The following is a 26,695-nucleotide window of genomic DNA, read 5'->3' as shown; positions in this document are numbered from 1 at the left end:
GTTTGTCAGGCCCAGATATTAGGAAATATATTAGTGACAACAAATATATATTTTCCATAATTTATCCATAATGTTTCTATAAACGGTGTCTGCATTGAATTGTCACATCTGTGCTGCAATAGCATGTGTGTGTCAGGGCCAGATATTGGGAAAAATATTGCCGAAAACAATTATATTTTTTCCATAATTTGTCCACATTTTTCCTATAAATGGACCCTGCAGTGAATTGTCACATTTGTGCTGCAATAGTGTCTGTGTGTCAGGCCCAGTTATTAGGAAATATATTAGTGACAACAAATATATATTTTTAATAATTTATCCACATTTTTCCTATAAACTGTCCCCGCAGTGATTTGTCACATCTGTGCTGCAATAGTGTCTGTGTGTCAGGCCCAAATATTGGGAAAAATATTTGTGAAATCTATTTTCCTTTTTCAATACTTTTTCCATATACTGTGCTTGCTATGAACTGTGACATCCGTGACACATCTTGTGTGTCAAGCGTGCATATAACATTTAATATGAAGAAGGCAAGCATTAAGGGATGGGAAAGTGGCCGTGATGCTGATGGTGCATGCAGAGGCCGTGGCCCTGGGCGCGTTGAAACTGTGCCTGCTGCCAGAGCACAAGTAAAACAATCATCCAAGATACCTAGCTTCATGTCCCAGTTTGCAGGGTGGCGCAGGACACCACTCTTGATGTTAGCCCAGTGCGAGCAGAAGGTAATTTGGATTGCCGAAGATAATGTTTCCAGTCGGTTATTCGCCACCCCGTCTTTCACCAAGTCCAGTTTCAGTAGCCAGGAGTTTGGTCCACACAATCCTCACCCTGATCCTCCTTCCTCCCACCATTTACAGTCTGGATAAACAAGTGATCCCACACCCGGATATTCTGATGACCTGTTTTCACCACCATTAATTGATTTGGCCCTCTCGCCAAGCACGCTTGAAGAGAGACCTGAGATCTTGTGCACGGATTCCCAACCTCTTGAGCATCCAGAGTCACAAGAACATGATGCTGAGGAACGGCAATTAGTGTTTAACGAGGTGGATGATGATTAGACATAGTTGCCAATGACTCAACCGCAATTACTGTCTCAAGAAGTTGAGGAAGAGGATGACACAAAGTTGTGTTTCTCTCAAGGGAACGAATGTCCTCAGTGAACAGTTCCAAGTATTTGCTAAGGAGCATTTAAACTAGGAAAGAGGGGCAAAAGAGTGATAATCCAGCAGTCCGATTGCCCCCCAGAACAATGCCAGAAGATGCCAGTAGCACAAAGGTTAAGAAATGACAAGCTCAGATTCTTGTCTACAAATGCTCGCAGTTAAGGGAATAAGATCAATGAACTTGAGGCTATAATGGCATCTGAGAATATAGATTTAGTGGCTGTTACTGAGATGTGGTTCAATGGGAGTAATGACTGGGATATAACAATACCAGGGTTCTCTCCATACAGGAAAGACAGAGAAGGCAAGAAGGGGGAGGGGTGGCCCTGTATGTGAAAGAGAGCATGAAATCTAATTTGATACAAGTTAGCGAGACCAATTTAGAGTCAGTATGGGTTACCTTGCAGCTTGATAATCATAAGGTAACTCGTGTAGCTGTGATATATAGACCACCTAGCCAAGTCAAATAATTAGATGAACTACTAGTTGAGGAAATAGCTAAAATGACATTGAAGGGGGAAGTTATCATTATGGGAGACTTTAATCTTACATAGAAACATAGAATGTGTCGGCAGATAAGAACCATTTGGCACATCTAGTCTGCCCAATATACTGAATACTATGGATAGCCCCTGGCCCTATCTTATATGAAGGGTGGCCTTATGCCTATCCCATGCATGCTTAAACTCCTTCACTGTATTTGCAGCTACCACTTCTGCAGGAAGGCTATTCCATGCATCCACTACTCTCTCAGTAAAGTAATACTTCCTGATATTACTTTTAAACCTTTGCCCCTTTAATTTAAAACTATGTCCTCTTGTAGAAGTTTTTCTTCTTTTAAATATTCTCTCCTCTTTTACCTTGTTGATTCCCTTTATGTATTTAAAAGTTTCTATCATATCCCCTCTGTCTCGTCTTTCTTCCAAGCTATACATGTTAAGGTCCTTTAATCTTTCCTGGTAAGTTTTATCCTGCAATCCATGTACTAGTTTAGTAGCTCTTCTCTGAACTCTCTCCAAAGTATCAATATCCTTCTGGAGATATGGTCTCCAGTACTGAGCACAATACTCCAAATGAGGTCTCACTAGTGCTCTGTAGAGCGGCATGAGCACCTCCCTCTTTCTACTGGTAATTCCTCTATACACCCAAGCATTCTGCTAGCATTTCCTGCTGCTCTATGACATTGTCTGCCTACCTTTAAGTCTTCTGAAATAATGATCCCTAAATCCCTTTCCTCAGATACTGAGGCTAGGACTGTATCACTGATTTTATATTCTGCTCTTGGGTTTTTACGCCCCAGGTGCATTATCTTGCACTTATCAACATTCAATTTTAGTTGTCAGATTTTTGACCATTCCTCTAGTTTTCCTAAATCCTTTTCCATTTGGTGTATCCCTCCAGGAACATCAACCCTGTTACAAATCTTTGTGTCATCAGCAAAAAGACACACCTTACCATCGAGGCCTTCTGCAATTTTGCTGATAAAGATATTAAACAATATGGGTCTAAGAACAGATCCCTGAGGTACCCCACTGGTAACAAGACCTTGGTCTGAATTTACTCCATTGACTACAACCCTCAGTTGCCTGTCCCTCAGCCACTGCCTAATCCATTCAACAATATGGGAGTCCAAGCCCAAAGACTGCAATTTATTAATAAGCTTTCTATGTGGGACAGTATCAAAAGCCTTACTAAGGTCTAGATAAGCGATGTCTACTGCACCTCCTCCATCTATTATTTTAGTCACCCAATCAAAAAAATCTATAAGATTAGTTTGACATGATCTCCCTGAAGTAAACCCATGCTGTTTTTCATCTTTCAATCCATGGGATTTTAGATGTTCCACAATCCTCTCCTTAAGTATGGTTTCCATTAATTTCCCCATTATTGATGTCAGGCTTACTGGCCTATAGTTGCCCGATTCCTCCCTACTACCTTTCTTGTGAATGGGCACAACATTTGCTAATTTCCAATCTTCTGGGACGACTCCTGTTGCCAGTGATTGGTTAAATAAATCTGTTAATGGTTTTGCTAGTTCACCGCTAAGCTCTTTTAATAGCTATGGGTGTATCCCATCAGGCCCCTGTAACTTATTTGTATTAATCTTAGACAGCTGACTTAGGCTACTTTCACACTAGCGTTCGGAGCGGATTCGTCTGATGTTTCATCAGACGGATCCGCTCCGATAATGCAGACGTTTGTATCCGTTCAGAACGGATCCGTCTGCATTATAACTTAAAAAAAATTTCTAAGTCTGAAAGTAGCCTGAGCGGATCCGTTCAGACTTTACATTGAAAGTCAATGGGGAACGGATCCGCTTGAAGATTGAGCCATATGGTGTCATCTTCAAGCGGATCCGTCCCCATTGACTTCCATTATAAGTCTGGACGGATCCGCTCGCCTCCGCACGGCCAGGCGGACACCCGAACGCTGCAAGCAGCGTTCAGGTGTCCGCTCACTGAGCGGAGCGGAGGCTGAGCGCTGGCAGGCGGATGCATTCTCAGTGGATCCGCCTCCACTGAGAATGCATTAGGGCCGGACGGCTGCGTTCAGGACCGCTCGTGAGCCCCTTCAAACGGAGCTCACGAGCGGACACCTGAACGCAGGTGTGAAAGTAGCCTTAGAACCTCTTCTTCTGTAAAGCCACATGCATCAAAAGATTCATTAGTCTTCTTTCCTAACTGAGGTCCTTTTCCTTCATTTTCCTTTGTAAAACCTGAACAGAAGTATTCATTCAGGCAGTCAGCTAGTTCTTTATCTTCTTCCATATACCTTCCTTCTTTTGTTTTTAATTTGGTAATTCCTTGTTTTAGTTTCCTTTTTTCATTTATGTATCTGAAGAATGCCTTATCGCCTTTTTTCCCTGACTGAGCTAATTTCTCTTCTGCCTGTGCTTTAGAAGCTCTTATAACTTGTTTGGCCTCTCTCTGCCTAATCTTATAAATTTGCCTGTCATCCTCGTTTTTTTTTTTATAATTCCTAAATGCTATCTTTTTGTTTTTAAGGATTTTGGCCACTTCTGCTGAGTACCACAGTGGTCTCTTCCTTTTTTTGCTTTTACTGACAAGCCTAATGCAATTTTCTGTTACCTTCAATAGTGCCACTTTTAAGTAGTCCCATTTCTCCTGGACTCCAATGAAACTGTTCCAATCTGATAGGGACTCGTATACCACTAATCTAATTTTAGAAAAGTCAGTTTTTCTAAAATCTAAAACTTTTGTTTTTGTGTGGTGTGACTGTCACTGCCAGATCTCTAAGAAGCTCTGGCAGATGTTCTTCTGTACCTCTTGCATGATGTTCTTTTGTTTTGGTTTCACTTTGTCATTTCTTTTCCTTCTCCCAGCTGTGATCTATTTACACTGATTGCCTCCCTTTATATCCCCTCCCATACTGCCTCACTTTGCGGTTTATACTACTTCCTGGATTGTGCTCACTGCTAGATGCTGCAACTGCTGTTTCCTCAGATAAGTCTTTTCCTTTATTTGTGTTTTCCTGCTGGCTTGATTCTAGGTGACCCTGACTCCCTCCGTATTAAGTGCAGGGAGCCGGTGGTCGTGTCCCCTCACTATTATAGGGTTTTCAGGTGTCACACAGTCTAGGTACGAGGGCATGCAATTATCTATCATAAAGATCTTTGCATGGGCTGAGCAGTCAGGGAGAGCTCTAGGGCTTTTATAGGGCTCACCCATATGTTCCTTAGTTTGGGATCAAGTCAGTCGGATGTTTATTTATAACTTCCAGTTTTCTGCAACACCATCCGTGACAGTGACTCAGTCACTGTACTTATAGTAAACCACACTGACTGGTGATCACTAGATCCCAAGCTTTCCCCTACAGTAATATCATATACCAAATTCCCATTTGTGAATACTAAATCTGAAATGGCCTCCTTCCTGGTTGGCTCCTCAACTACTTGCTGTAGAGATAATCCCAGTAGGGAATTTAGAATATCTGTACTCCTGGCAGAACTAGGTATTTTGGTTTTCCAGTTTACATCTGGAAGATTGAAGTCTCCCATAATGATAACTTCCCCCTTCAATGTCATTTTAGCTATTTCCTCAACTAGTAGATCATCTAATTCTTTGACTTGGCTAGGTGGTCTATACACTCACCTAAAGAATTATTAGGAACACCTGTTCTATTTCTCATTTGCCTTCAGAACTGCTTTAATTCTACGTGGCATTGATTCAACAAGGTGCTGATAGCATTCTTTAGAAATGTTGGCCCATATTGATAGGATAGCATCTTGCAGTTGATGGAGATTTGAGGGATGCACATCCAGGGCACGAAGCTCCCGTTCCACCACATCCAAAAGATGCTCTATTGGGTTGAGATCTGGTGACTGTGGGGGCCATTTTAGTACAGTGAACTCTTTGTCATGTTCAAGAAACCAATTTGAAATGATTCGAGCTTTGTGACAGACATGGTGCATTATCCTGCTGGAAGTAGCCATCAGAGGATGGGTACATGGTGGTCATGAAGGGATGGACATGGTCAGAAACAATGCTCAGGTAGCCCGTGGCATTTAAACGATGCCCAATTGGCACTAAGGGGCCTAAAGTGTGCCCAGAAAACATCCCCCACACCATTATACCACCACCACCAGCCTGCACAGTGGTAACAAAGCATGATGGATACATGTTCTCATTCTGTTTACGCCAAATTCGGACTCTACTATTTGAATGTTTCAACAGAAATCGAGACTCATCAGACCAGGCAACATTTTTCCAGTCTTCAACAGTCCAATTTTGGTGAGCTCGTGCAAATTGTAGCCTCTTTTTCCTATTTGTAGTGGAGATGAGTGGTACCCGGTGGGGTCTTTTGCTGTTGTAGCCCATCCGCCTCAAGGTTGTGCGTGTTGTGGCTTCACAAATGCTTTGCTGCATACCTCGGTTGTAACGAGTGGTTATTTCAGTCAACGTTGCTCTTCTATCAGCTTGAATCAGTCGGCCCATTCTCCTCTGACCTCTAGCATCCACAAGGCATTTTCGCCCACAGGACTGCCGCATACTGGATGTTTTTCCCTTTTCACACCATTCTTTGTAAAACCTAGAAATGGTCGTGCGTGAAAATCCCAGTAACTGAGCAGATTGTGAAATACTCAGACCGGCCCATCTGGCACCAACAACCATGCCACGCTCAAAATTGCTTAAATCACCTTTCTTTCCCATTCTGACATTCAGTTTGGAGTTCAGGAAATTGTCTTGACCAGGACCACACCCCTAAATGCATTGAAGCAACTGCCATGTGATTGGTTGACTAGATAATTGCATTAATGAGAAATAGGTGTTCCTAATAATTCTTTAGGTGAGTGTATATCACACCTACTCGAGTTACCTTATGATTATCAAGCTGCAAGGTAACCCAAACTGACTCTAAATTGTTCTCGCTAACTTGTATCAAATTAGATTTTATGCTATCTTTCACATACAGGGCCACCCCTCCCCCTTCTTGCCTTCTCTGTCTTTCCTGTATAGAGAGAACCCTGGTATTGATATATCCCAGTCATTACTCCCCTTGAACCACGTCTCAGTAACAGCCACTACATCTATATTCTCAGATGCCATTATAGCCTCAAGTTCATTGATCTTATTACCTAAACTGCGAGCATTTGTAGACAAGAATCTGAGCTTGTCATTTCTTAACCTTTGTGCTACTGGCATCTTCTGGCATTGTTCCGAGGGGCAGTTGGACTGCTGGATTATCACTCTTTTGCCCCCCTTTCCTAGTTTAAATGCTCCTTAGCAAATACTTGGAACTGTTCACCGAGGACATTCGTTCCCTTGAGAGAAAGATGCAAACCATCTTTCTTGTACAGTTCTTTTCCATTCCAACAAGCGCTAACATGAGACACAAAGCCAAACCCTTGGTTCAGACACCATTCACCAAGCCATACATTGAATTCCTTAATGCGCATCTTCCTGTCATGCTGAAGGTTATGCACAGGCAAAACTGCAGAGAATGAAACAGTTGATGCAACCTCCCGGATATCCTTTCCAAGTGTGTGAAAAGCTTCTTTCACCTTTGAAACCTCATTGCAGGCCAGATCGTTTGTCCCAAGATGGACAATAAAATCCACTTCCCTTTGCTGCTGTGCTTGTCTAACAATATTAAGGATCCGTCGTCTATCCCTGCTAGCGGTAGCACCAGGGAGACATCTCACAACACCATTCTCCTCAAACTTCACACCTCTTATGATGGAATCGCCCACCAACAGCTGCTTACTATCAATCCTCCCCTTCTCCTTTTTGTCTTTGGCTGCAGTCTTACATACTTTAGGCATGGGAGAAGATTGTTTCTCACCCACTGTGTTTGAGCCATCCTCCATGTTGCTCTTGCACTCTGAAAGTGCAGCAAATGAATTATGGAGAGCCACAGACTGTGGGACGTGTCTTCTATCCACAACTCTCAGTCTACCAGAACCTACAGTAACCCATCTTCCATTTCTAGGGGGCCTCTGTGGCAGTGGCATTGCAATGTTCTCCGTCTGCGTTTGTTTAATGGTTAATTTACAAATCTCATATTTCAAAAAGGTGATTTCCTGCTGCATTATGGAGAGCTGTCTACAGATCAGACAGTATCCAAACCTCTGAAGAGTGGAACCTGAAATAAAAGCACAACAATTCCTGCACAGAACCAGGTCTGCCATTGTAAAGAAGGGAAAGATTTTAAACAAACAAATCTTACTTGTTTAGATTGTATCCACCTCCAGATTACCTCCTGAGTATCTCCAATGCACTTGTAGATCAGCACTTGAAATAGCAGTCTTCGAAAAGCAGCAAGCTATAATTAGCAAGTTAATACTATGTTGCTATATATACACACACTCCCACAAAGGCTCCTCCCCCAACAGCAAATTAACACCTTACTCGCCTATGCTCATTTGCAATCAGACAATAGAGATACCGTGTCTAACAAATTCCTTACCTCTTTTGAAACACAGTGTCTGAGTATCCACCAGAAACACCACTGAAGTTCTGCTACAGTGGAAAAACTCTGAGTTAGACTAAGTTAGTCTCCTGAATATCTCCAATGCACTTGTAGATCAGCACTTGAAATAGCAGCCTTGGAAAAGCAGCAAGCTATATTTGTATTAAAGCATCTTCCTGATGCTTTAATCCAAAAGCATCTTCCTGATGTAAACTGGAAAACCTAAATAGCTAGTTCTGCCAGGAGTACAAATATTCTAAATTCCCTACTAAGATTATCTCTACATCAAGTAGTTGAGGAGCCAACCCGGAAGGAGGCCATTTTAGATTTAGTATTCACAAATGGGAATTTGGTATCTGATATCACTGTAGGGGAAAGCTTGGGATCTAGTGATCACCAGTCAGTGTTGTTTACTATAAGTACAGTGACTGAGTCACACCACACAAAAACAAAAGTTTTAGATTTTAGAAAAACTGACTTTTCTAAAATTAGATTAGTGGTATACGAGTCCATATCAGATTGGAACAGTTTCAATGGAGTCCAGGAGAAATGGGACTACTTAAAAGTGGCACTATTGAAGGCAACAGAAAATTGCATTAGGCTTGTCAGTAAAAGCAAAAAAAGGAAGAGACCACTGTGGTACTCAGCAGAAGTGGCCAAAATCCTTAAAAACTAAAAGATAGCATTTAGTAATTATTAAAAAAAACAAACGAGGATGACAGGCAAATTTATAAGATTAGGCAGAGAGAGGCCAAACAAGTTATAAGAGCTTCTAAAGCACAGGCAGAAGAGAAATTAGCTCAGTCAGTGAAAAAAGGCGATAAGAAATTCTTCAGATACATAAATGAAAAAAGAAAACTAAAACAAGGAATTACCAAATTAAAAACAAAAGAAGGAAGGTATATGGAAGAAGATAAAGAACTAGCTGACTGCCTGAATGAATACTTCTGTTCAGGTTTTACAAAGGAAAATGAAGGAAAAGGACCTCAGTTAGGAAAGAAGACTAATGAATCTTTTGATGCATGTGTCTTTACAGAGGAAGAGGTTCTAAGTCAGCTGTCTAAAATTAATACAAATAAGTCACAGGGGCCTGATGGGATACACCCATAGCTATTAAAAGAGCTCAGCGGCGAACTAGCAAAACATTAACAGATTTATTTAACCAATCACTGGCAACAGGAGTCGTCCCAGAAGATTGGAAATTGGCAAATGTTGTGCCCATTCACAAGAAAGGTAGTAGGGAGGAATCAGGCAACTATAGGCCAGTAAGCCTGACATCAGTAGTGGGGAAATTAATGGGAACCATACTTAAGGAGAGGATTGTGGAACATCTAAAATCCCATGGATTGAAAGATGAAAAACAGCATGGGTTTACTTCAGGGAGATCATGTCAAACTAATCTTATTGATTTTTTTGATTGGGTGACTAAAATAATAGATGGCGGAGGTGCAGTAGACATCGCTTATCTAGACCTTAGTAAGGCTTTTGATACTGTCCCACATAGAAAGCTTATTAATAAATTGCAGTCTTTGGGCTTGGACTCCCATATTGTTGAATGGATTAGGCAGTGGCTGAGGGACAGGCAACTGAGGGTTGTAGTCAATGGAGTAAATTCAGACCAAGGTCTTGTTACCAGTGGGGTACCTCAGGGATCTGTTCTGGGACCCATATTGTTTAATATCTTTATCAGCGAAATTGCAGAAGGCCTCGATGGTAAGGTGTGTCTTTTTGCTGATGACACAAAGATTTGTAACCGGGTTGATGTTCCTGGAGGGATACACCAAATGGAAAAGGATTTAGGAAAACTAGAGGAATGGTCAAAAATCTGGCAACTAAAATTTAATGTTGATAAGTGCAAGATAATGCACCTGGGGCGTAAAAACCCAAGAGCAGAATATAAAATCAGTGATATAGTCCTAACCTCAGTATCTGAGGAAAGGGATTTAGGGGTCTTTATTTCAGAAGACTTAAAGGTAGGCAGACAATGTCATGGAGCAGCAGAAAATGCTAGCAGAATGCTTGGGTGTATAGAGAGAGGCATTACCAGTAGAAAGAGGGAGGTGCTCATGCCGCTCTACAGAGCACTAGTGAGACCTCATTTGGAGTATTGTGCGCAGTACTGGAGACCATATCTCCAGAAGGATATTGATACTTTGGACAGAGTTCAGAGAAGAGCTACTAAACTAGTACATGGATTGCAGGACAAAACTTACCAGGAAAGATTAAAGGACCTTAACAAGTATAGCTTGAAAGAAAGACGAGACAGAGGGGATATGATAGAAACTTTTAAATACATAAAGGGAATCAACAAGGTAAAAGAGGAGAGAATATTTAAAAGAAGAAAAACTTCTACAAGAGGACATAGTTTTAAATTAGAGGGGCAAAGGTTTAAAAGTAATATCAGGAAGTATTACTTTACTGAGAGAGTAGTGGATGCATGGAATAGCCTTCCTGCAGAAGTGGTAGCTGCAAATACAGTGAAGGAGTTTAAGCATGCATGGGATAGGCATAAGGCCATCCTTCATATAAGATAGGGCCAAGGGCTATTCATAGTATTCAGTATATTGGGCAGACTAGATGGGCCAAATGGTTCTTATCTGTCAACACATTCTATGTTTCTATAAATCAGGGGGATGATCAGGTGACGAAGTCACTGACCCAACCTGGGAAGGGGGCAACAAGCCACAGGAGAGCAGTACAGAGGGGGAGTGATCTGCAGCACTGCAACATTGTGGAAGAGGCAGTGGGGTGGCAAAAGGTAGAAGGCAGGCACCACCGAACAGGCCCGCAACTGTTCCACAGAGCACCCCCTTGCGTAAATCTCCCTTGCCAAGGGGTAGGTGTTCGGCAGTATGGCGCTTTTTTGAGGAAAGACATATGGAGGTAGAAGAGGTCTCACAACCCTGCTCAATACAGGATGAAATGTTTGGCGGTCTGAAAGCTAAAATGAGACATCTCTTTCCTGTAAAGGAGAATCTTAAATCGCTAATCATAGAGGAGTGGGAAGATGCAGAAAAAAAGACTTCACTTCTCTCGAGAATTTAAGAATTGCTTGGCATTTAATCTGTAGGGGAACTAAATTATGGGTCGAAACCCCCAAAATTGACATTCCTATAGCTAAAGTGATAAAGAAGACTACTTTACCGATTGAGGATTCCTCTGTTAGGGGTTCCCATGGACCGAAAGATGGACAGCCTCTTAAAAAGATCTTGGGAAATATCTTCATTCCTCATCAATAAAATTATTTACCATCCCAATTTTTTGTTCTTATGTATATGGTCCTGTTCTGGACACCATCGTGGAAAAAGCTACGGATAGAAAGAAGGGGTTTCTATCAGCATATGTTACTGCTGCAGCAGCATTATGCATAAAAGCAATCTGTAACAGGGTGCCGAAGGCGCACTCGGTCTCCCATCAGCCGCAGACCTGCTGCTTTGCTTTGGGAGCGAGGATCTGTGTTTGACCTCGTTCCCAGGGCGGCTTTGCTACCTGGGAGGCTCCCTGCTCCTAGGTCTGCCTTGAACGCCGAGTTGATCACTCGGCGTTCGACTGGTCGGTCTGTCGGTCATGTGACGCTGGCCACGTCACATGACCCTCACTCCCCACTATAAATACAGGAAGCCTGCTGGCCACAGGTTGCCTGTTAATTTAGGTTCCTGGCGTTTGTCGGATACCTGTATACTTACCTGATCCTGTTCCCTGACGATCCTTTGCCTGCTCCTCCTGTACTGCTCATCCCTGCTGGTATTTTGAACTCGGCTTCCACCTGACTATTCTTTGCAGACTCCTTTGGTACTTCTCGACTCTACTGGTATTTATGACCCCGGCTTCTCCTGACCATTCTTTGCTTATTCCTCTGTACTGCGTTGTCCTCTTGGTTTTGACCCGGTCCGTTCACTATCCGTTATTTGTCTTGTCTGTCCTTCCCGCACGTATCCTAAGTTAGGGACTGCCGTCCAGTTGTCCCCTGTCATCAGGACTCGTAAGGCAAGTAGGCAGGGCCAGGGGTGAGGGTGGAGCGCAGTGGTCACTATCCTTCCCCTGTGTGTGTGTGTGTGTACGTGACCATTCAAAATTTTTCGTTTATTCACATACCACTGTTTTCTTTGAGTTTTTCCCTTAGTTACGGCTGTTTAAACATTTAGAAAATATAAGGACCTTCTCAAGATGGCTCCTCTGCCAGTACTCTGAGGCCAAAACTGCTTTCGCTCACTTCCCATACAAACTTGCTGTTGCCAGCAGCTCCCTGCCAGCCAATCAGATTGGATTGCTGAGAGACACTCCTGCTCACTCTGAAGCCTAATGCAGGCATGCAGTGTGAAGGACCGCACCTCTGTCTTCTGTTTACATTAAGTTGGGAGACAGACAAGCCCTAGTAACGGTCTTTTAAGGGAGCAGTGGAAAGGGACAAAGGACATTAATGAAAGCTGTTATTATAAGGTAATTACAGATCTTTTGACAATCATTGACAGACTAACTCAGGTATACATGCCTAGCTCTAATAAACTAGAAAATAAAAATAAATATGACAGTTACCCTTTAACAGCCCCCTCTAATGCCATTTTTCAAAATCAACTAGAATTCACTCTGGAAACCTTTTCTCAATTAGGTTGGATAATCAATATGGAGAAATCGGATTTGCTACCAGAAACAAAAAGTTTTTCTGGGTACCCTCCTAGACTCCAATATCCAGAGATCTTGCAAATTGAGGAAAAACAGGCCTCAATTTGCAAGGAGATCTCCATCCTACAAAATAAAAAAGTTACTGAGAACAGCCATGAGAATAATGGGACTGATGACATCATGCATACCAACTGTTCCATGGGGTCAATTTCATTCAAGGCTTCTTCAGAAAACAATTCTGACAAGGTGGAACAGAGATCCGAAAGCCTTGGACCTAAAATTTGTCTACCAGACAGAGTAATTCACAATCTAGTATGGTGGACAATCTCAGAAAATGTATCAAAAGGTGTCCCATAGTCCTTTTAACCTCAGATCCTGGTAACAACAGATGCCAGCAAGACAGATTGGGGCACGCAAGTTCAGGGCACTTACTTCACTTCAGTCCTCAAACTACAGGGAGTTGAAGGCAGTCCTAGAGACTTTTCTGAAAGCAGAACACATACGTAAAAGTCACCACGTACAAGTATTATACAACTGTTTCATACCTAAGAAGACGGGGGGGTTCAAAATTTCCACCCCTTCAATTCTTGGCAGACCAGATCTTAAGTTGGGCAGAAAGATCAGTTCTTTCAATTTCAGCCATCCATTTAAAAGGAAGAGAGAATGTAACGACAGAAGTTTTGAGCAGATGTCCCATCAGTCTAGGGGAATGGTGTCTCAAGAAAGACAACTTCCATGTCCTGTGCAAGAAATGGGGAACTCCCCAGATGGACCTGTTTGCATCTACGTCAGTTTTTTTTCTCTAAATCCATGGGACAATCCAGTAGCGGTGGATGCGCTCTATCAGAATTGGGATATGGAGCTGGCCTCAGTTTTTCCACCTTTTCCCCTGATACCAGTGGTCCTGAAGAAGCTCAGATCAGAACCTGCAACTAGGGATGAGCGAATCGACTTCGGACGAAAGATACAAAGTCGATTTGCATAAAACTTTGTTCCTATACTGTACGGTGCAGGAGCTCCGTACAGTATTAGAATGTATTGGCTCCGATGAGCCGAAGTTATTGTTTTGCGAAGTCTCGTGAGACTTCGGGTAATAACTTCATAAATTAATTAGTACTGTAAAAACCCATTTCCCGAACTCGGGTTTGGTTCCACTTGGAACCGAACCTGAGTTTGGGAAATGTTTTTTTTACAGTACAAATTCATTTATAAAGTTATTACCCAAAGTCTCGCGAGACTTTCTTGAAGCAATAACTTCAGCTCATCAGGGCAAATACATTCTAATACTGTATTGAGCTCCTGCTCCGTACAGTATTGGAACAAAGTTTAATGCAAATCGAATTTGGATGTTTCATCTGAAGTCGATTCGCTCATCCCGACCTGTAACCTTGATAATGATAGCAACTTTTTTGGCCAAAACAGTCATGGTTTCTGGTGTTGAAGCTAGATCTGGAAGAGACATTTTTTCTCCCTCAAGGGGAAGATCTTTTGATGCACCCTCAGGTGCACAAACTGAAATTAACAGCATGGCTAAAAGCCAGAGGTTTTTCAGACTGAGTCTTTTATACCATGCAAAAAAGTCATAAAAAAATGACTGCCGCCATATATGGTAAGGTTTTGTTCTTGGTATGTTTCTCTTAAACAGCAGGGCTCTTCTCCTTCTATTCAGTATATTCATGATTTTCTGCAGGAAGGTTTCAAGAGGGGGTCTTAGTCCTAGTACTATATGAGTACAGATTTCTGCCTTAAGCTGGTTTTTAGACTTTCCATTAGCAGAACATAGATGGATTAAAACCTTTTCCAGGGCCATATCCAGAATCTGTCCTTCCATACAGAAGTCTGTTTTGCTCTGGGATTAACCTTCGGTTTTAAATTGCCTATGTAATCCTCCATTCGAGCCTCCTAATGAATGTAACATCAGAATGTTGTCTATAAAAAGGGCTTTCCTGGTGGCCATAACCACTGCCAGAAGAATAGGAGAAATACAGGCTTTTTCGATCAGAGAACCGTATTTGAGAATCCTTGAGGATAGAATAATATTTAAGCTTGATCCAGCTTTTGTCCCAAAAGTAGTGTCAAAGTTCCATAGAAATCAAGAAATTATTTTTCCTTCATTTTGTACAGATCCGAAGAACCAGAAAGATTTCACACTCTGAACGTCAGATGTTCAGTCTCAGAATACGTATCCTTTTAGAAAGGATTCTGCCTTATTTCTACAATTTGCGAGGAAGAACAAAGGAAAACAGTCATCTAAAACCACAATTGCAAGATGGATAAAATCTACAATTCTCCAGGCCTATTCTTCTCTGGAAATGGACTTTCCTCTAAAAGCTACAGCCCATTCTACCCGTGCAATGGCGGCTTCTTGGGCAGAGAAGGCAGATGCCTCAAATTTGCAAGGCAGCAGCTTGGTCTAGTTTTCATACATTTTGCAGACATTATCAATTGGACCTTGCTGCCAATAGTGATTTGGCCTTTGGACGGAAAGTCCTCTAGGCCATTGTCCCTCGATAATAAGTTGATCTGCTATTGTTCCATGTGGTGCTGTCATGGAGGACGTCCTGCAAGGTAGGATCTAGACCTACCGGTAAATGGTTTTCCAGGAGTCCAACATGACAGCACCCTCCTTATTCCCTCCCTGTTTTTCTTTGGTGATGGATTACATAAAAAAAAAAAATGAATAAATAGGTTTGCATCTATCCTGGTGTGGTGATTGAAAAAGCACTGGTGATGGATAGAGGGACGGGCCTTTTAACCACTCTGTGCTTCCTGTCCCTTAGAGTCCAATAAGGACATCCTCCATGTGGTGCTGTCATGTCGGACCCCTGGAAAACCATTTACCGGTAGGTCTAAATCCTACTTTTTGTGAGGCAAGGTAACCAAAAATGTCTGTTTTGGCAAAGTCTTCATTTTTTGTTTTTACAATGCTCATCTGACAGGTTAGATCATGTGCTATTTTTATAGAGCAGGTTGTTACGGACGCGATGATATCAAATATGTCTACTTTCTTTGTTTCAGTTGTACATAATAAAACATTTTTGAAAAACAATTGTTTTTGTGTCTCCATATTTTGAATGCCATATTTTTTTTTTTTTCTGCCGATCGTCTTATGCGGGGTCTCATTTTTTGCAGGAAGAGTTGACTTTTTTTTGTACCATTTTGTACCATATTTGGGTACATATGATTCTTTGATCATTTAATATTACACTTAATGGGGCAAGGTGACCCAAAAATTGGTTGTTTTGGCAAATTTCTTATTTATGTTTTTTTTTTTTTTTTACAGTGTTCACCTGTGAGGGTAGGTCATGTGATATTTTTATAGAGCAGGTTGTTACGGACATGGTAATACCTAATATGTATACTTTTTAAAATTAATTTAAGTTTTACACGATAAAAACTTGTGTCTGCATAGTCTGAGAGCAATATTTTTTAAAAAATTTTTGGCCAATTGTCTTCTACAAGAATGAAAGGAAAATGGAGATGAAATTAAAAAATTTCATTTTTTCTCCAGGTTTTCTATTTTAATTTTAATCCAGTTTTTCCTGTAAGGCAGCAAGGGATAACAGCAAAACAAGCCTCAATATTTATTACCCTGATTCTATAGTTTACAGAACCACCCCATATGTGGTCATAAATTACTGTTTGCTGGCACACGGCAGGGAAGAAGGGAAGGGAAGAAGCGCTATATGGTTTTTGGAGGGCAGATTTTGCTGGAATGGTTTTCAGTCGCCATATCACCTTCAAAGAGACCATGAGCTACCCTACAGTGGAAATCCACAAAAAGTGACCCCATTTTGGAAACTACACCCCTCAAGGAATTCATTTAAGGGTGTACTGACCAAATTTTCATTTTTTCCAATAAAATGTTGCATTAGCCCTATATTTTTCATTTTCACAAGGGGTTATAGGAGAAAAAGGACCCCACAATCTGTTATGCAATTTCTAATGAATATGGCAGCACACCATATGTGGTTATGTGCCGTATGGGCACACCGCAGGACTCAGAAGAGAAAGCGCAATATGCTTTTGGACGGCCTCGCCTTTCCAGGAACCATGTTGCATTTGTAGAGACTCTGAGGCACCTCTACAGCAAAAACCACCAAAAAGTGACTCTGTTTTCAAAACTACATCCCCAATTAACTTTTCAAGGGGTGTAGTGAGCACTTTGACCTACTAGGTGTTTCATAGAATTCAAAAACACTTGGTGGTGAAAATTAAATATCATTTAGTTTTTTACAAGAAAATTTAGTTTTAGACCCAGATTTTTCATTTTTTAACCTTCTCCCGACTGCCTAACGCAGGGATGCGTCCTGCGGGCGGTCGGTTTGTTCCTCCTAGATGCATTGGCGCGTCATCTAGCGAGATGCGAGATTTCCTGTGAACACGCGCACACAGGAGCGCGCGTTCACAGGATCGGGAGGTAAATGAACTGATTTACAGCCTGCCAGCGGCGATCATTCGCTGGCAGGCTGTAGATGCGATTTTTTTAACCCCTGAAGGGTATATCAGACGCTGTTTTGTTAACAGCGTCTGATATACCTGCTACCTGGTCCTCTGGTGGTCCTTTTTGCTTGGATCGACCACCAGAGGACACAGGCAGCTCTGTAAAGTAGCACCAATCACCACACTACACTACACCCCCCCCTGTCACTTATTAACCCCTGATCACCCCCTGTCATTGATCACCCCCCTGTAAGGCTCCATTCAGACGTCCGTATGTGTTTGCGGATCCGCGGATCCCCGGATCCGCAGAACACGGAAACAGTGGATCCGCAAAACACGGACACCGGCAATGTGCTTTCCGCATTTTGCGGATCCGCACATTGCCAGAACTATATAGAAAATGCCTTTTCTTGTCTGCAATTGCAGACAAGAATAGGACATGTTCTATAGGCTCTACAAAAAATGCAGTGTTCGCCCGATCAGGCCTGATCTTGTGCGCACACTTGCGTTCAGTACGCCCCACTGCAGTGACAGAATTTTTTTTTCTGATCACTGCAAAAACACCGTAAAATCGCTGCGGCGCTATAAAGATCACTTTAGAGGGGCATGGCGATTATTTTTTTTGCCACAAGTTAGCGGAAATTGATTTTATTTTTTTGTTTTTTCTTACAAAGTCTCATATTCCACTAACTTGTGACAAAAAATAAAATCTCACATGAACTCACCATACCCCTCACGGAATCCAAATGCGTAAAAATTTTTAGACATTTATATTCCAGACTTCTTCTCACGCTTTAGGGCCCCTAAAATGCCAGGGCAGTATAAATACCCCACATGCGACCCCATTTTGGAAAGAAGACACCCCAAGGTATTCCGTGAGAGGCATGGCGAGTTCATGTAAAATATAATTTTTTGTCACAAGTTAGTGGAATATGAGACTTTGTAAGAAAAAAATAAAAATAAAATCTTTTTCCGCTAACTTGTAACAAAAAATAAAACTTCCATGAACTCACTATGCCCATCAGCGAATACCTTAGGGTGTCTACTTTCCGAAATGGGGTCATTTGTGGGGTGTTTCTACTGTCTGGGCATTGTAGAACCTCAGGAAACATGACAGGTGCTCAGAAAGTCAGAGCTGCTTCAAAATGCGGAAATTCACATTTTTGTACCATAGTTTGTAAACGCTATAACTTTTGCGCAAACCAATAAATATACACTTATTGCATTTGCATCAAAGACATGTAGAACAATACATTTAGAGAAAAATTTATATAGAAATGTAGTTTTGTTTGAAAAACTTTACAACAGAAAGTGAAAAATAAAATTTTTTTGCAAAAATTTCGGTCAATTTTGATTAATAACAAAAAAAAGTAAAAATGTCAGCAGCAATGAAATACCACCAGCGTGTGCCCCTGACGAAGCTCAAGGAGCGAAACCTGGGTGGGGCAAGGAAAAAGACGCTGGGATTTTAAATGTGATTTTAAAGTGCATGTTTGTAAGTATGTACTAATAAACTTTTTAAAAGAGTTATCGGAGCTTCACTATGGTGGGAGCAACTTGTATCCACAGAAAATCTTGAACCATAGAAGTTGGGAATCCCAGTAGACTCACCAGGTGTATGCTGTCATTAAATCCGTGGTTGAGCCCTGTTTAACCACCTCAGCCCCCAGTGCTTAAACACCCTGAAAGACCAGGCCACTTTTTACACTTCTGACCTACACTACTTTCACCGTTTATTGCTCGGTCATGCAACTTACCACCCAAATGAATTTTACCTCCTTTTCTTCTCACTAATAGAGCTTTCATTTGGTGGTATTTCATTGCTGCTGACATTTTTACTTTTTTTGTTATTAATCGAAATTTAACGATTTTTTTGCAAAAAAATGACATTTTTCACTTTCAGTTGTAAAATTTTGCAAAAAAAACGACATCCATATAGAAATTTTGCTCTAAATTTATAGTTCTACATGTCTTTGATAAAAAAAAAATGTTTGGGTAAAAAAAAAATGGTTTGGGTAAAAGTTATAGCGTTTACAAACTATGGTACAAAAATGTGAATTTCCGCTTTTTGAAGCAGCTCTGACTTTCTGAGCACCTGTCATGTTTCCTGAGGTTCTACAATGCCCAGACAGTACAAACACCCCACAAATGACCCCATTTCTGAAAGTACACACCCTAAGGTATTCGCTGATGGGCATAGTGAGTTCATAGAACTTTTTATTTTTTGTCACAAGTTAGCGGAAAATGATGATTTTTTTTTTTTTTTTTTTTTCTTACAAAGTCTCATATTCCACTAACTTGTTAAAAAAAATAAAAAGTTCTATGAACTCACTATGCCCATCAGCGAATACCTTGGGGTCTCTTCTTTCCAAAATGGGGTCACTTGTGGGGTAGTTATACTGCCCTGGCATTCTAGGGGCCCAAATGTGTGGTAAAGAGTTTGAAATCAAATTCAGTAAAAAATGACCTGTGAAATCCGAAAGGTGCTCTTTGGAATATGGGCCCCTTTGCCCACCTAGGCTGCAAAAAAGTGTCACACATCTGGTATCCCCGTACTCAGGAGAAGTTGAGGAATGTGTTTTGGGGTGTCTTTTTACATATACCCATGCTGGGTGAGATAAATATCTTGGTCAAATGACAACTTTGTATAAAAAAATGGGAAAAGTTGTCTTTTGCCAAGATATTTCTCTCACCCAGCATGGGTATATATAAAATGACACCCCAAAACACATTCCCCACCTTCTCCTGAGTACGGAGATACCAGATGTGTGACACTTTTTTGCAGCCTAGGTGGGCAAAGGGGCCCATATTCCAAAGAGCACCTTTCGGATTTCACTCATCATTTTTTACAGAATTTGATTTCTAACTCCTTACCACACATTTGGGCCCCTAGAATGCCAGGGCAGTATAACTACCCCACAAGTGACCCCATTTTGGAAAGAAGACACCCCAAGCTATTCCGTGAGGGGCATGGCGAGTTCCTAGAATTTTTTATTTTTTGTCACAAGTTAGTGGAAAATGATGATTTTTTTTTTTTTTTTTTTTTTTCATACAAAGTCTCATATTCCACTAACTTGTGACAAAAAATAAAAACTTCCATGAACTCACTATGCCCATCAGCGAATACCTTGGGGTCTCTTCTTTCCAAAATGGGGTCACTTGTGGGGTAGTTATACTGCCCTGGCATTCTAGGGGCCCAAATGTGTGGTAAAGAGTTTGAAATCAAATTCAGTAAAAAATGACGAGTGAAATCCGAAAGGTGCTCTTTGGAATATGGGCCCCTTTGCCCACCTAGGCTGCAAAAAAGTGTCACACATCTGGTATCCCCGTACTCAGGAGAAGTTGAGGAATGTGTTTTGGGGTGTCTTTTTACATATACCCATGCTGGGTGAGATAAATATCTTGGTCAAATGACAACTTTGTATAAAAAAATGGGAAAAGTTGTCTTTTGCCAAGATATTTCTCTCACCCAGCATGGGTATATATAAAATGACACCCCAAAACACATTCCCCACCTTCTCCTGAGTACGGAGATACCAGATGTGTGACACTTTTTTGCAGCCTTGGTGGGCAAAGGGGCCCATATTCCAAAGAGCACCTTTCGGATTTCACTCATCATTTTTTACAGAATTTGATTTCTAACTCCTTACCACACATTTGGGCCCCTAGAATGCCAGGGCAGTATAACTACCCCACAAGTGACCCCATTTTGGAAAGAAGACACCCCAAGCTATTCCGTGAGGGGCATGGCGAGTTCCTAGAATTTTTTATTTTTTGTCACAAGTTAGTGGAAAATGATGATTTTTTTTTTTTTTTTTTTTTTCATACAAAGTCTCATATTCCACTAACTTGTGACAAAAAATAAAAACTTCCATGAACTCACTATGCCCATCAGCGAATACCTTGGGGTCTCTTCTTTCCAAAATGGGGTCACTTGTGGGGTAGTTATACTGCCCTGGCATTCTAGGGGCCCAAATGTGTGGTAAGGAGTTTGAAATCAAATTCTGTAAAAAATGACGAGTAAAATCCGAAAGGTGCTCTTTGGAATATGGGCCCCTTTGCCCACCTAGGCTGCAAAAAAGTGTCACACATGTGGTATTGCCGTACTCAGGAGAAGTTGAGGAATGTGTTTTGGGGTGTCTTTTTACATATACCCATGCTGGGTGAGATAAATATCTTGGTCAAATGACAACTTTGTATAAAAAAATGGGAAAAGTTGTCTTTTGCCAAGATATTTCTCTCACCCAGCATGGGTATATATAAAATGACACCCCAAAACACATTCCCCACCTTCTCCTGAGTACGGAGATACCAGATGTGTGACACTTTTTTGCAGCCTAGGTGGGCAAAGGGGCCCATATTCCAAAGAGCACCTTTTGGATTTCACAGGTCATTTTTTACTGAATTTGATTTCAAACTCCTTACCACACATTTGGGCCCCTAGAATGCCAGGGCAGTATAACTACCCCACAAGTGACCCCATTTTGGAAAGAAGAGACCCCAAGGTATTCGCTGATGGGCATAGTGAGTTCATGGAAATTTTTTTTTTTTGTCACAAGTTAGTGGAATAGGAGACTTTGTATGAAAAAAAAAAAAAAAAAAAAAATCATCATTTTCCACTAACTTGTGACAAAAAATAAAAAATTCTAGGAACTTGCCATGCCCCTCACGGAATACCTTGGGGTGTCTTCTTTCCAAAATGGGGTCACTTGTGGGGCAGTTATACTGCCCTGGCATTTTCCAGGGGCCCTAATGTCTGGTAAGTAGGTAAATGACCTGTGAAATCTGAAAGGTGCTCTTTGGAATGTGGGCCCCTTTGCCCAGCTAGGCTGCAAAAAAGTGTCACACATCTGGTATCTCCGTACTCAGAAGAAGGTAAGGAATGTGTTTTGGGGTGTCATTTTACATATACCCATGCTGGGTGAGAGAAATATCTTGGCAAAAGACAACTTTTCCCATTTTTTTATACAAAGTTGGCATTTGACCAAGATATTTATCTCACCCAGCATGGGTATATGTAAAATGACACCCCAAAACATATTCCCCAACTTCTGCTGAATACGGAGATACCACATGTGTGACACTTTTTTGCAGCCTAGGTGGGCAAAGGGGCCCAAATTCCTTTTAGGAGGGCATTTTTAGACATTTGGATACCAGACTTCTTCTCACGCTTTGGGGCCCCTAAAATGCCAGGGCAGTATAAATACCCCACATGTGACCCCATTTTGGAAAGAAGACACCCCAAGGTATTCAATGAGGGGCATGGCGAGTTCATTGAAAAAAAAAAATTTTGGCACAAGTTAGCGGAAATTGATTTTTTGGATTTTGTTCTCACAAAGTCTCCCTTTCCGCTAACTTGGGACAAAAATTTCAATCTTTCATGGACTCAATATGCCCCTCAGCAAATACCTTGGGGTGTCTTCTTTCCAAAATGGTGTTATTTGTGGGGTGTTTGTACTGCCCTGGCATTTGAGGGTCTCCGCAATCATTACATGTATGCCCAGCATTAGGAGTTTCTGCTATTCTCCTTATATTGAGCATACGGGTAATGAGATTTTTTTTTTCCGTTCAGCCTCTGGGCTGAAAGAAAAAAATGAACGGCACAGATTTCTTCATTCGCATCGATCAATGTGGATGAAAAAATCTCTGCCAAAAAAAGAAAAAGGAGGGGAAAGGCGTCTGCCAGGACATAGGAGCTCCGCCCAACATCCATACCCACTTCAGCTCGTATGCCCTGGCAAACCAGATTTCTCCATTCACATCAATCGATGTGGATGAATAAATCATTGCCGGGATTTTTTTTTTTATATATACAAAGTGTTTGCCAAAGTATATGAACACCGCCACCTCCTCAGCTCATATGCCTCGGCAAACATATCTTTTACTGCAGAGGAGAAATCTCGTCTTGCAGCGCCGCATACACCGACTTGCGTGTAATCTGACAGCAGCACAATGCTTCTGTCCGAATGCACATCAGTGCTGCAGCTGGTCGATCGGTTGGTCCACCTGGAAGGTAAAAAAAACAAAACAAAAAAGAAAAAACCAGGCCGCAAAGCAATAACTTTATTAACTTTAGAACAGAACATATTAACTTTTTTAAACTTTTTTAACTTTTTTACTTACCGGTAATTTTTTTTTTGTTTAGTTTTTTTTACCTTTATAGAACAAACCTCTCCTTCCCCATGGGACAATGTGCAAAGCGCAAATCGCCCAAAGATGTGGCGAAGTACGTTATGCACTTTATCCCAGGTGAAAGGAGAGGTTTGCAGCAGCTGAGAGTAAAAGGGCCCTAATAGCCCTGTGTGCCTGTCCTGTGAGATGCAATCCCTATGCTAGGTGTACCTGTGTGTGGTACTTCCGGAAACACTCTCCATAGCATAGGGCAGGGTGGTCAGCACAGTCAGGACAGAAATAGCGGGTGTCACGCCTTATTCCACTCCTGCTACAGACACGACATCTTTTTCGGGGTGACGGTTGGGTTGAGGTACCAGGAACGACACTGGGGAAATGTCGCTCGTGTAGACGGCTAACTACACTGGGGGATGGGGCCACGGAACCTCCTGGGTAAAGGAGGTTCTCGATGATCTCTTCCTGGAATTTGAGGAAAGATCGTGTTCTCCCAGCCTTACTGTAGAGAACAAAACTATTGTACAGCGCCAATTGAATTAAATATACAGACACCTTCTTATACCAGCGTCTGGTTCTGCGGGAAACTAAATACGGAGACAACATCTGGTCATTGAAGTCCACCCCTCCCATGAGCGCATTATAGTCGTGGACACAGAGGGGCTTTTCAATGACACGGGTTGCTCGCTCAATTTGGATTGTCGTGTCTGCGTGAATGGAGGAGAGCATGTAAACGTCACGCTTGTCTCTCCATTTCACCGCGAGCAGTTCTTCGTTACACAAGGCAGCCCTCTGCCCCCTTGCAAGACGGGTGGTTACAAGCCGTTGGGGAAGCCCACGCGACTAGTTCGCGCGGTGCCACAGGCGCAAATCCGTTCTAGAAACAAATGCCTAAAGAGGGCCACACTTGTGTAAAAATTGTCCACATAAAGATGGTACCCCTTGCCGAATAAGGGTGACACCAAGTCCCAGACTGTCTTCCCACTGCTCCCCAGGTAGTCAGGGCAACCGACCGGCTCCAGGGTCTGATCTTTTCCCTCATAGACACGAAATTTGTGGGTATAGCCTGTGGCCCTTTCACAGAGCTTATACAATTTGACCCCATACCGGGCACGCTTGCTTGGGATGTACTGTTTGAAGCCAAGGCGCCCGGTAAAATGTATTAGGGACTCGTCTACGCAGATGTTTTGCTCGGGGGTATACAAATCTGCAAATTTCTGGTTGAAATGGTCTATGAGGGGCCGAATTTTGTGGAGCCGGTCAAAAGCTGGGTGGCCTCTGGGACGGGAGGTGGTGTTGTCGCTAAAATGCAGGAAACGGAGGATGGCCTCAAATCGTGCCCTGGACATAGCAGCAGAGAACATGGGCATGTGATGAATCGGGTGCGTTGACCAATATGACCGCAATTCATGCTTTTTTGTCAGGCCCATGTTGAGGAGAAGGCCCAAAAAAATTTTAATTTCGGAAACTTGGACTGGTTTCCACCGGAAAGGCTGGGCATAAAAGCTTCCCGGGTTGGCGGATATAAATTGTGTGGCATACTGGTTGGTCTCTGCCACGACTAAGTCCAAGAGCTCCGCAGTCAAGAACAGCTCAAAAAATCCCAGGGCCGAACCGATTTGAGCCGTCTCAACCCGAACTCCAGACTGGGCGGTGAAAGGGGGAACTACAGGTGCGGCTGAAGTTGGTGACTGCCAATCAGGGTTTGCCAGCACCTCAGGGATTCTAGGGGCTCTACGGGCCTGTCTTTGCGGTGGCTGCGACGGGGTAACTAGTGCACGTGCCACCGTACCAGCTTCAACTGCCCTTCTGGTGCTCGCCACGTCACCATGTTGTACGGCAGTGCTGGTACTAGGTCCAGGGAGGGCTGCGCTGCTGGTGTATGCCTCACCACGTGATCCGGCAGCGACAGCCCCACTCTGCTGCTCTTGAAGCGGATCCTGCATAACCTGTGGTCTAGCGACATGGGGCCGGGTACGCCTGGTGCTGCCAGGGACCTCCACCTCCTCGTCCGAACTTTGGGTCAGAGAGCCACTGCTTTCCACAGGTTCATATTCTGACCCGCTAGATTCATCAGATGAGGGTTCCCACTCCTCATCCGACTGGGTCAGAATCCTGTAGGCCTCTTCAGAAGAATACCCCCTGTTTGACATTTTGGACTACTAAATTTAGGGGTATTCCCTGAGACTACCCAAGAAAAAAAGCAAACCTGTCTTACAAAGGGGAGGCTAGCGAAGTACCGGAGGCCGCTGCGGTTGATAAAAAATATCAAAACTGATTTTTTTATCGCCGCAGTGCGTGTAAAATGAATGTGCAGTGATCAAAAAATATATATTTTTTGTCACTGCGGTGGGGCGGGCGTGGGTGAACGCACGTGTGGGCGACCGATCAGGCCTGATCGGGCAAACACTGCGTTTTGGGTGGAGGGCGAACTAAAGTGACACTAATACTATTATAGATCTGACCGTGATCAGTTTTGATCACTTACAGATACTATAAAAGTACAAATGCTGATTAGCGATACGCTATTCAGCGAATAAAAGTGACTGCGGTGCGGTGGGGTGGGCGCTAACTGACGCTAACTACCTAACCAAGGGGCCTAAACTATCCCTAAAACCTAACAGCCAATACTAGTGAAAAAAAAAAAGTGACAGTTTACACTGATCACTTTTTTTCCTTTCACTGGTGATTGACAGGGGCGATCAAAGGGGTGATCAAAGGGTTAATTGGGGTGCAGGGGGGTGATCTGGGGCTAAGGTGTAGTGTTGGTGCTACTCACTGTGAAGTCTGCTCCTGTGCTGGATCCAACCGACGAAAAGGACCAGCACAGGAGCAGACAAGCCATATAACAGATCATATTTACTAATATGATCTGTTATATGGCTTGTGATTGGATTTTTTAAAAATCGCCAGCCTGCCAGCCAATGATCGTTGCTGGCAGGCTGGTGACTAACTTGTTCTTTAACTTTTGCCGGCCCGCGATGCGCATGCGCGGGCCGGCTTGGAGCGAAATCTCGCGTCTCGCGAGATGACGCGTATATGCGTGACTGTGCGCAGCGCTGCCACCTCCGGAACGCGAATCTGCGTTAGGCGGTCCGGAGGTGGTTAACAGTGTGTGAGCTTGGATCTTCCCCGCGGAGAACCAACCAGCTTACAGAGGATATCTGCGATACGCTTGATATTGGTGGAGTGCCGTGTAAATACAATCTCTGCACCACAGGGCAGTTTAAACCTACAGATCTACCCTATTGTTTTTCTTTGTAAGTTGCAGGATAGCCATCAGTAGGAGATCTGCAGACCTTGGTTACTTTATGAAGGGAGGAAGAAAAAATAATCTGTTTTATACCGAATATTTATGATACGCGCGGTCCGAACCTTTATGTACATTCCTTAACAGTGTAATCTAC

This window comes from Bufo bufo, chromosome 10 (assembly GCF_905171765.1).
Source record: "Bufo bufo chromosome 10, aBufBuf1.1, whole genome shotgun sequence".
Classification (NCBI taxonomy): Eukaryota; Metazoa; Chordata; class Amphibia; order Anura; family Bufonidae; genus Bufo; species Bufo bufo.
Note: the sequence above shows the minus strand (reverse complement) of the source record.